We start from the raw sequence: 10,522 nt of genomic DNA on the forward strand, positions 1-10,522 counted from the left end.
ATATTGCTGAAACTTGTTAATATGTGCTGAAACGTGTTAATATGTGATGAAACGTGTTAATATGTGCTGAAACGTGTTAATATGTGATGAAACGTGTTAATATGTGATGAAACGTGTTAATATAAAAGAAACGTGTTAATATGTGCTGAAACGTGTTAATATTGTGCTGAAACGTGTTAATATGTGCTGAAACGTGTTAATATGTGCTGAAACGTGTTAATATGTGCAGAAACGTGTTAATATGTGCTGAAACGTGTTAATATGTGCTGAAACGTGTTAATATGTGCAAAACGTTAATATGGAACGTGTTAATATTGAAACGTTAATATGTGTTGATAGAGTGGTGTTGAGAGGTGTCGCCGGAGTGTTGATGATAAACTAGACAATATTTGGTACTCTGCAGACATTTTCAATTTCCTTGTTATTATGAGCAGAGCTTTGAGCGGTGGGCCTTGGGAGGTCGTCTTAAGGCGGAGGTGGCGGTGTGGCTGTGGGAGGGTCGACCATACGGGAGGTGGGAGGGAGGAGGTAGTGTTGTGGTTTGGCTCTGTCTTGCCTGTAGGTGGTCGTTTTGTGCTGAAGGTGAAGCATTCTGGCTCTCCCCCCTCTCTCTCTCAAAGTTATTATTGCTGTCGTTATTCTCTTGTCTTACGATCACTTGTCATCTTCACCATTTACCTTCAGCTGTCACTTTCACCTGTCGTCTTCACCCGTTATCTCCACATGTCATATTCATCTTCACCTGTCACTTTCACCCGTCACTTTACCTGTCATCTTCACCTGTCATCTTCACCCGTCATCTTCACCTGTCATCTTCACCTGTCATCTTCACCTCGTCATCTTCACCTGTCATCTTCACCTGTCATCTTCACCCTGTCATCTTCACCCGTCATCTTCACCGTCATCTTCACCTGTCATCTTCACCTGTCATCTTCACCTGTCATCTTCTTCAGGGTCAATGCCAAGGGTGAGACAGCAATGGTTGAAACCCTATAATAGTGCTGATCCCTCCTCCTCCCTCCCTCCTCCTCCTCCCTCCCCTTCTCATACCTCCCTCCCTCCTCTTCTCTCCCTCCCTCCCCTCCCTCCCTCCCTCCCTCCCTCCCTCCCTCCCTCCCTCCCTCCCTCCCTCCCTCCTCCTCCTTCCCTCCTTCCTTCCTACAAGAATAAACGCAATGAAATGTAAACGAAGAAAAAAAAAGAGAGAGACAATTGAACAGAAGAATAAGTAAAGAAACGAGACAAAGAACACACACTCTCTCTCCCTCCTCCCTCTCTTGCCCTTAACCCGTCCTCCTCCCCACTCTTCTCCTCCCCCACCTCCTTCTCTTCTCCACCCCCGTCTCCTCCCACCTCCTACAGCTTCCTCTCCTTATCCTCCCCAACCCTCCTTATCCTCCCCACCCCTTATCCTCCCCACCCCTTATCCTCCCCACCCTCCTTATCCTCCCCACCCCTTATCCTCCCCAACCCTCCTTATCCTCCCCAACCCTCCTTATCCTCCCCAACCCTCCTTATCCTCCCCAACCCTCCTTATCCTCCCCACCCCTTATCCTCCCCAACCCTCCTTATCCTCCCCACCCCTTATCCTCCCCACCCCTTATCCTCCCCAACCCTCCTTATCCTCCCCAACCCTCCTTATCCTCCCCAACCCTCCTATCCTCCCCAACCCTCCTTATCCTCCCACCTCTCCTTATCCTCCCCAACCCTTATCCTCCCCACCTCTCCTCCTGCAGCACAAGGCAGTAAGAGGAATGGTGACGTCAGCATATATCAGATTCCTCCTGCCTAAGCTAACCCACTTATACCGTTGATTGACAGCTTCTTCTTCTTCTTCTTCTTCTTCTTCTTCTTCTTTAATCTTGCTTATTCTTATTTATTCTTGTTTATTCTTATTTATTCTTGTTTATTCTTGTTTATTCTTATTTATTCTTGTTTATTCTTATTTATTCTCGTTTATTCTTATTTATTCTCGTTTATTCTTATTTATTCTTGTTTATTCTTATTTATTCTCGTTTATTCTTATTTATTCTTGTTTATTCTTATTTATTCTCGTTTATTCTTATTTATTCTTGTTTATTCTATTTACTGTATATATATATTTTTTGTCCCTATGTGTGATATTTTTAGTTAAGGAATGTGAGAGGAGACATCTGGCCTACAGAGGTGTGAGACTCTGGGATGTTACCTGAAGATGATGTTGTTGTACGTGTGTTATGTAGTGAGCAAAAGGTGGATGGAGGATGTTGTTGTTTTTTTGTTGTGTGGATGTTTTGAGAAATGTGTGTCATTCGTGTGTGTGTGGATGTTGTGAGAAATGTGTGTGTGGATGTCGTGTGGGTATTGTGGAAAATGTTTGTTTCAGGTGTGGATGTTCTAGAAGAGGGGATATTTATTGTGTTTCTCGTGTGGATATTCTAAAAAAAAGTGTTTTTCTCGTGTGGATATTCTAAAAAAGGTGTTTCTCTCGTGTGGATATTATTATTATTAGTATTACTTTAATTCTTGTTGTTGTTTATCTAGTGGATGTCAGTATATCTGCTGTCTTGAAACACTATTCACAACACACACACACACACACACACACACACACACACACACACACACACACACACACACACACAAGTCTCTTTGATCCACCCAACACAAAGCAGGAAGAGAAATAAAGGTGAGAGAGAAATAGAGAAAGAACGAGAGACAGAAATAGCACAATATGTGTGTGTGTGTGTGTGTGTGTGTGTGTGTGTGTGTGTGTGTGTGTGTGTGTGTGTGTGTGTGTTATTGTCATGGGCTGGAGCGAGATATTGATCTTATATGTAGATTTGACCATTACACTTTGTCATGTGTGTGTGTGTGTGTGTGTCTGTCTGTGTGTACGTAGTTGGTGTTTGTGGGTGTTATGGGTGTATGTGTTTGTGTTTATGTGTGTGTAGGTATCATTAATGTGCGTATGTATGTATGTATGTAGGTCAAGACAGCGGGGCAGTGTACCTCAACAGATGTAGTCATTTAGTCATGTCAGAGTTCATTTATTACCTGATGAGAGAGAGAGGAGAGAGAGAGAGAGAGAGAGAGATTCCCCTGTCACCCCTCATATGTCATGGAAGTTACAGGGGGTTAGGGGGGTATGGAAGTTAAGCAGGGGGTTAGGGGGTATGGAAGTTACAGGGGGTTAGGGGAAGGGTAGGGGTATTGTTGGACTTATTGAGATTTTGTCCATTTAGTCCATAAACCATGCTGGGGATATTGTCCAGGTGTGGAATATTGTCCAATTTTGTCCACTATGATAAGGTAATTGTCCAGATTGTGTTGTGTATTGTCCAATTTAGGTCAGGTTTGTCTTGTCTGTCTGTTGTTGTAATTTTTTGTTATTACGATTAATGTTGTTATATTGTTTATAATCTCTATCTCTCTCTCTCTCTCTCTCTCATCAGGAATTTCATTTATCACCAAATTTATTCATATATTCCTGCATAATTTTTTTTTTTTGCAAACCTGATTTTTTGGTTCAGGTCTTGACAGCTTTGTTTATTTCACTGTATATATATATTAAGTCAATTTTTCACCTTTTGTGTACTTAATTAAATGTTTTTGTGTTCAGGTGTAGTTAAATATGTGTGTGTGTGTGTGTGTCTGTCTGTGTGTGTGTCTGTCTGTCTGTCTGTCTGTCTGTCTGTCTGTCTGTCTGTTTGTCTGTGTGTGTGTGTGTGTGTGTGTGTGTGTGTGTGTGTGTGTACGCCGGGTCTCTCCTTAAAGGTGATGGCAGGACTCCCGGCCCCACCAGAGAGCGTCCCCAACTAACTGGGTCACTGACTGTTAAACTGATGACTGGGGCGGATAACTAACTGTCACTGAATGGTTAACTAACTGGGTCACTGAATGGTTAACTAACTGGGTCACTGAATGGTTAAATAACTGGTTCACTGAATGATTAACTAACTGGTATACTGAATGGTTAAGTAACTGGTAAACTGATCATTAACTGAAACTACTGACTGGAGGTTAATTCTGAATGTCTTTCTGATGTAAGGTTAGGTCAGGCTAAGTTAGGTTAGGTCAGGCTAAGTTAGGTTAGGTCAGGTCAGGTTAGGTCAGGTCAGGTTAGGTCAGGTCAGGTTAGGTTAGGTCAGGTCAGGTCAGGTTAGGTTAGGTTAGTCAGCTAAGTTAGGTTAGGTCAGGCTGTTAGGTTAGGTCAGGCTAAGTTAGGTTAGGTCAGGCTAAGTTAGGTTAGGTTAGGTCAGGCTAAGTTAGGGTTAGGTCAGGCTAAGTTAGGTTAGGTCAGGTTAGGTCAGGTCAGGTCAGGTCAGGTCAGGTCAGGTCAGGTCCTCCTTTCACCAGTTTAATATGTGTTTATCGCCCTTGTTACGTGGGGTAATTTTTGTTGGACACACGACCCTTGGGAGATACAGACGTAACCCTTAAGGTCTGGTAAGAGGGCAAGGGGAGGGGGGGGGCAGGGAAGGAGGGAGGCAAGTGGAGCTGGGATAGAAAGGAGGGGGGAGGGAGGTACTGAAAGGGAAGGGGGGTAGGAGGGAGTGAAGAGGAGGGGGAGGTAGGAAGAGGTGGATTAGGGAGGTTAGGGAAGGGAGAGGGGGTTAGGTTAAGGAGGAAGGGGGCAGGAGAGTGGGGTAGCAGGGGAAGGGGAGGAGAGAGAATAGAGGAGAAGAGGGGAGAGAGGGGAAGGAGAGAGAGGCAGGGGGAAGGAGAGGGAGGACTATCAGGGGAGGAAGAGAGAGAAAGGGGAAAGGGGGTAGGAGAAAAAAGGGGAGAGAGGGGGATCAAGTACAAACCACTAACAAGTTTGAGGGGGACTTGTGTGTGTGTGTATGTGTGTGTGTGTGTGTGTGTGTGTGTGTGTGTGTGTGTGTGTGTGTTTACCGCTAATTTACCTTCCTATACACCCAAAGATTTTATTTTGTGTGAAGTTTAGAATCTCTCTCCTCTCTCTCCGTCAAATTCCGCAAAGTTAATGTTTTTTTAGCGAACTTTAAGGCTCTGCCCAAATACTCGCCAAAGTTTTTACATTTTTTTCCTCGTTAGTTTAAAAGAAAATAGCTCAAACGAAGACAGATGGTGGTGGATGGTGGTAGATGGTGGTGGATGGTGGTGGTTGTTGATGGTGATGGTGGTAGTAGGTAATGGTGATGGTTGTGGTGGTGGTGGAGGTAGTGGGTGGTAGGTGATGGTGGTAGGTAGGGGTGGTGGTGGATCGTAGGTGGTGGTGGTGGTAGATCAATAGATGATGGTAGTTGTAGATAGATGCTGGTAGTTGGTGGTAATACTAGTAGATGTATAAATGAAATGCTGCAAGTGACGCTAATATACCTGTAATAGAGACACACGCAGACAGACAGACAGACCGACAGATAGACGCAGACAGATAGACAGACCGACAGATAGACGCAGACAGATAGACAGATGCAGACAGACAGACAGATGCAGACAGACAGACAGACAGACAGATGCAGACAGACAGACAGACAGACAGAGAAACAGACATAAATATAAACAGACAGACACAGACAGAAATAGACAGACAAATACAGACAGACAGACGTGAACCAAATACCTCATAAATAACAGAATAATAAGACAATTAAGCTGAAACTATCAAAGCTTATCATTGTGTTGGGGGCGAGGGGGGGGTGGGGTGGGGGAGAGGAGGTGGGGGGTGTGGGGAGAGGTGGTGGAGGGTGTGTGGGGGAGAGGAGGTGGAGGGTGTGTGGGGGGAGAGGAGGTGTGCGAGGGGTGTGGGGAGAGGAGGTGGGGGGGGTGGGGGGAGGAGGTTGGGGTGTGGGGGAGAGGTGGTGGGAGGGGGTGTGTGGGGGGAGAGGGAGGTGTGGAGGGGTGGGGAGAGGGAGGGGAGGGGTGTGTGGGGAGAGGAGGGGGTGGGGGAGAGGTGGGGGTGGGAGGGGGGGGGGGAGAGGGGAGGTGGGAGGGGGGGGAGAGGAGGTGGAGGGGTGGGGGAGAGGAGGTGTGGGAGGGTGTGGGGGAGAGGTGGGTGGGAGGGTGTGGGGAGAGGAGGTGGGAGGGGTGTGGGGGAGAGGGAGGTGGGGTGTGGGGGAGAGGAGGTGGGGGTGTGTGGGGGGAGAGGTGGTGGAGGGTGTGGGGGAGAGGAGGTGTGGAGGGTGGGTGGGGAGGGAGGAGGTGGAGGGGTGGGGGAGAGGAGGTGAGGTGGGGAGAGGTGGTGTGGAGGGGTGGGGGAGAGGTGGTGGGAGGTGTGGGGAGAGGAGGTGGGGGGTGTGGGGGGGGGGGGGAGAGGAGGTGGGGGGTGTGGGGAGGAGGAGGTGTGGGGGTGTGGGGAGAGGAGGTGGGGGGGGGGAGAGGAGGGGGGGAGGTGGGGGAGGAGGTGGTGGGGGGTGGGGGGGAGAGGTGTGGGGGTGTGGGGAGAGGAGGTGTGGGGGTGGGGGAGAGGGGGGAGGGGTGTGGGGGGAGAGGAGGTGGGAGGGGTGGGGAGGGGAGGGGGGAGGGTGTGTGGGGGAGGGGTGGGGAGGGGGGGGGAGAGGAGGGGGAGGGGTGGGGGGAGAGGTGGGAGGGGTGGGGGAGAGGGTGTGGGGGGGGGGGGGGAGGAGGTGGGGTGTGGGGGAGAGAGGAGGGGGTGTGGGGGAGAGGTGGTGGAGGGGTGTGGGGGGAGAGGAGGTGTGGAGGGTGTGGGGGAGAGGTGTGTGGAGGGTGTGGGGGAGAGGTGGTGTGGGAGGGGTGTGGGGAGAGGGTGGAGGGTGGGGGAGAGGTGGTGTGGGAGGGTGTGGGGAGGAGAGGTGGTGTGGGGGGTGGGGAGAGGAGGGGGGTGTGTGGGGGGGAGAGGAGGTGGGGAGGGTTTGGGGAGAGGAGGGGTGGTGGAGGGTGTGTGGGGAGAGGGAAGGGGGAGAGGGGAGGGGTGGGAGGGTGTGGGGGAGAGGGAGGTGGGGAGAGGAGGTGGTGTGGAGGAGGTGGGGGGAGAGGAAGGGGGGAGAGGGAGGGAGGGGTGTGGGGAGAGGAAGTGGGGGTGTGGGGGAGAGGAGGGGGGGGAGAGGGAGGGGAGAGGAAGTGTGGGGGGAGAGGAGGTGGAGGGGGGTGGATTATGGTTGTTGAGGAGAATGGGAGAGAGAGAAACCCAACCCAACCTAATCCAACCAAACCAAACCCAGAGTGCATGGGAGTCTCTTCTGATTGATGGGTTCAGGTGTCAATAGAAGACCCCTCCTCATCCTCCCTTTATTGTTTCTGTCTTGGTTTTCATTTTATTTATCTGTTTTCGTTATTATTATTATTATTATATTAATATTATTGGCTGTTGTTCGTTGGTTGTTGTTGTTGTGTTGTTGTTGTTGTTGTTGTTGTTGTTGTTGCTGTGTTGTTGTTGTTGCTGTTGTTGTTGTTGTTGTTGTTGTTGTTGTTGTTGTTGCTGTTGTTGTTGCTGTTGTTGTTGTTGTTGTGTTGTTGTTGTTGTTGTTGTTGTTGTTGTTGTTGTTGTTGTTGCTGGTTGTTGCTATGTTGTTGTTGTTGTTGCTGTTGTTGTTGTGTTGTTGTTGTTGCTGTTGTTGTTGTTGTTGTTGTTGTTGTTGTTGTTGTTGCTGTTGTTGCTGTTGTTGTTGTTGTTGTTGTTGTTGTTCGTTGTTGGTTGTTGCTGTTGTTGTCGTCGTCTCGTCATAATTACCTACAAAACAATACAAGGACAGGTACAGGTATTACAGGTAACTGACCCAGGTAACGGCTTGACCTTGATAAGAGAGAGTGGGGGATGGGTGACGGGGCTGGAGGGGGGGATGGGTGACGGGGGCTGGAGAGTGAGGGCTGGGTGACGGGGCTGGGAGAGTGAGGGCTGGGTAACGGGCTGAGAGTGAGGGCTGGGTGACGGGGCTGGGAGAGGAGGGCTGGGTAACGGGGGCTGAGAGGAGGGCTGGGTAACGGGGGCTGGGTGACGGGGCTGGGAGAGTGAGGCTGGGTGCGGGGGGCTGGGAGAGTGAGGTTGGGTGACTGGGGCTGGGAGAGGAGGGCTGGGTGACGGGGGCTGGGAGAGTGAGGCTGGGTGACGGGGCTGGGAGAGTGGGAGGGCTGGGTGACGGGGCTGGGAGAGTGAGGCTGGGTGACGGGGCTGGGAGAGTGAGGGCTGGGTGACGGGGGCTGGGAAAGTGAGGGCTGGGAGAGAGGCCGGTGACGGGCTGGGAGAGTGAGGGCTGGTGACGGCACAAAGAGGAGGGCTGGGTGACGGGGCTGGGAGAGGGGGCTGGGTGACGGGGCTGGGAGTGAGGGGCTGGGAGGAGTAAAGATGTAGGAGGAACGAAGAGGAGGAGGAGAAGATGAAGAGGAAGACAAGAAGAAGAAGAAGAAGGGAAGACCTGTTATCAGTGCCCTTCCTTATCACCATTAAATAATAATCACAGGAACGAGGTGACAACTCTGCCGCCTCATTCAGTGCCACGACCTTCCATCTATTGTGATACAGCAGCACACAAACAGCCCTTAGGGGTTAGGTAAGGTTAGGGTTAGGTTAGGTTAGGTTAGGTTAGGTTAGGTATTAGGTTAGGTTAGGTTAGGTTAGAGAAGGGGTTGGTTAGGGTTGTTATGTTGTGTGTATATATATATAAATTTTGGCCCTGGTTTTATATATGAATGTATGTATGTATGTATGTATGTATGTATGTATATATGTATGTATATATGTATGTATGTATGTATAAGTATGAACATTGTAGTTTTGTTCTAAGAGAGAGAGAGAGAGAGAGAGAGAGAGAGAGAGAGAGAGAGAGAGAGAGAGAGAGCAAACACTCACTCATTCACTCACTTGCCCACCCCCCCCCACAGTAATAACACTATCATACCAGGAGCCAGGAAGCCGTAATCACCCTGACCCAGTACAGTATTTACCGGGGTGTGGAGGGTAATTACATTGAGTGTGTGTCCCAGAAAAATGTACCTACCTTTGTCTGTTACCCTCTCACTCCTCTCACCTTTGTCTCTCACCCTCCTCACCTCACCTTGTCTCTCACTCCTCCCTCCTCACCTGCCTCACCCTCCCTCACCTTTGTCTCACTCCTCCCTTCACCTTGTCTCACCCTCCCTCTCACCTTTGTCTCTCACTCCTCCCTCTTTGTCTCTCACTCCCTCACTTCCCCTCAGTCTCCCTCCCCTCTCTCATTCTCCCCCTCAGTCTCTCCTCTCTCTCTCCCTCCATTCTTCCTCTCACTCCCTACAGCATCTCCCTCATTTCTCAGTTTCTCTCCTCATTCTCCTCTCCCAGCCTTCCTCCAACACTATCTGACACACTTTGTCTTCCTCTCCTCCCCTCAGCTGATAGGTCCTCCCTTCCTTGATGTGTTGGAGGTTGGGAGGTGTGGAGGTTGGAGGTGGAGGCTGGAGGTGTGGAGGTTGAGGTGGGAGGTTGGAGGTGTGGGAGGTGGAGGTGTGGAGGTTGGAGGTGTGGAGGTTGGAGGTGTGGAGTGTTGAAGGTGGAGTGTTGGAGGTGTGGAATGTTGAAGGTGGGAGGTTGGAGGTGTGGAATGTTGAAGGTGTGAGTGTTGGAGGTGGAGTGTTGGAGGTGTGGAATGTTGGAGGTGTGGAGTGTGGAGGTGTGGAGTGTTGGAGGTGGGAATGTTGAGGTGTGGAGGTTGAAGGTGTGGGGTGTTGGAGGTGTGGGGTGTTGAAGGCAATATTGATGTGGGTGAATGTTGGGTGGCAGGCTGGTGGGTGGTAGGGTGGTGGGCAGGGTGGGGCGGCAGGGTGGTGGGTGGTAGGGTGGTGGGCGGCAGGGTGGTGGGTAGTGGTGGGCAGGGTGGTGGGTGGTAGGGTGGTGGGCGGCAGGGGTGGTGGGTGGCAGGCTGGTGATGGGTTGCTGGTTGGTGGGTGGTAGGGGTGGTGGGTGGCAGGGGTGGAGGCAGGGTGGTGTGGGTGGCACTGGTGGGTGGTAGGGTGGTGGCGTGGTGGGTGGCAGGTGGCATCCGTCAGCCCCGTCTCGCCTCCTTCAACTACAGTCATCACACCGCCCGCCGCCCTCAAAGCGCACACCTTTTCTAGTACCAGTCCCACCCACTCCACCCTCCTCCCCCTCCCTCCTCCCTCCCTCCTCCCCTCCCTCCCTCCCTCCCTCCTCCCTCGTTCTCTCCTCGCTTCTTCCTCTTATCTCCCGCTTCTCGCTAACTGACAGATAACGAGATGGTCATTTGACTGTCTCGTTTAGTAGACGACACATGCGGTAGATCCCGATTGGTTCTCGTGTTAGAATTGTTGTCCTCGTAATAAGGTCACAAGAGTGCAATTGCAGGTGTTCCTTCCTTCCTTCCTTCCTTCCTTCCTTCCTTCCTTCCTTCCTTCCCTTCCTTCTTCTGTCTGTCTGTCTCCCCTCTCAATCTTCACTTGTCACCCCTCCTCTCTCTCTTCTTCACCTGCCGAGCTCCTTCCTCCCTCCCTCCTTCCTTCATTTCTCCCTCCCTCCCTTCCCTTCATTCCTTCCCTCCTCCCTCCTTCCTTCATTCCTCTTCCTCCTCCTTCCCTCCTTATCCCAGTCGACCCCAGGCTGCCAGAAGTGTGCCTGGGTACTGACTCA

This window comes from Homarus americanus, unplaced genomic scaffold, assembly GCF_018991925.1.
Source record: "Homarus americanus isolate GMGI-L3 unplaced genomic scaffold, GMGI_Hamer_2.0 scaffold57511, whole genome shotgun sequence".
NCBI classification, from domain to species: Eukaryota; Metazoa; Arthropoda; class Malacostraca; order Decapoda; family Nephropidae; genus Homarus; species Homarus americanus.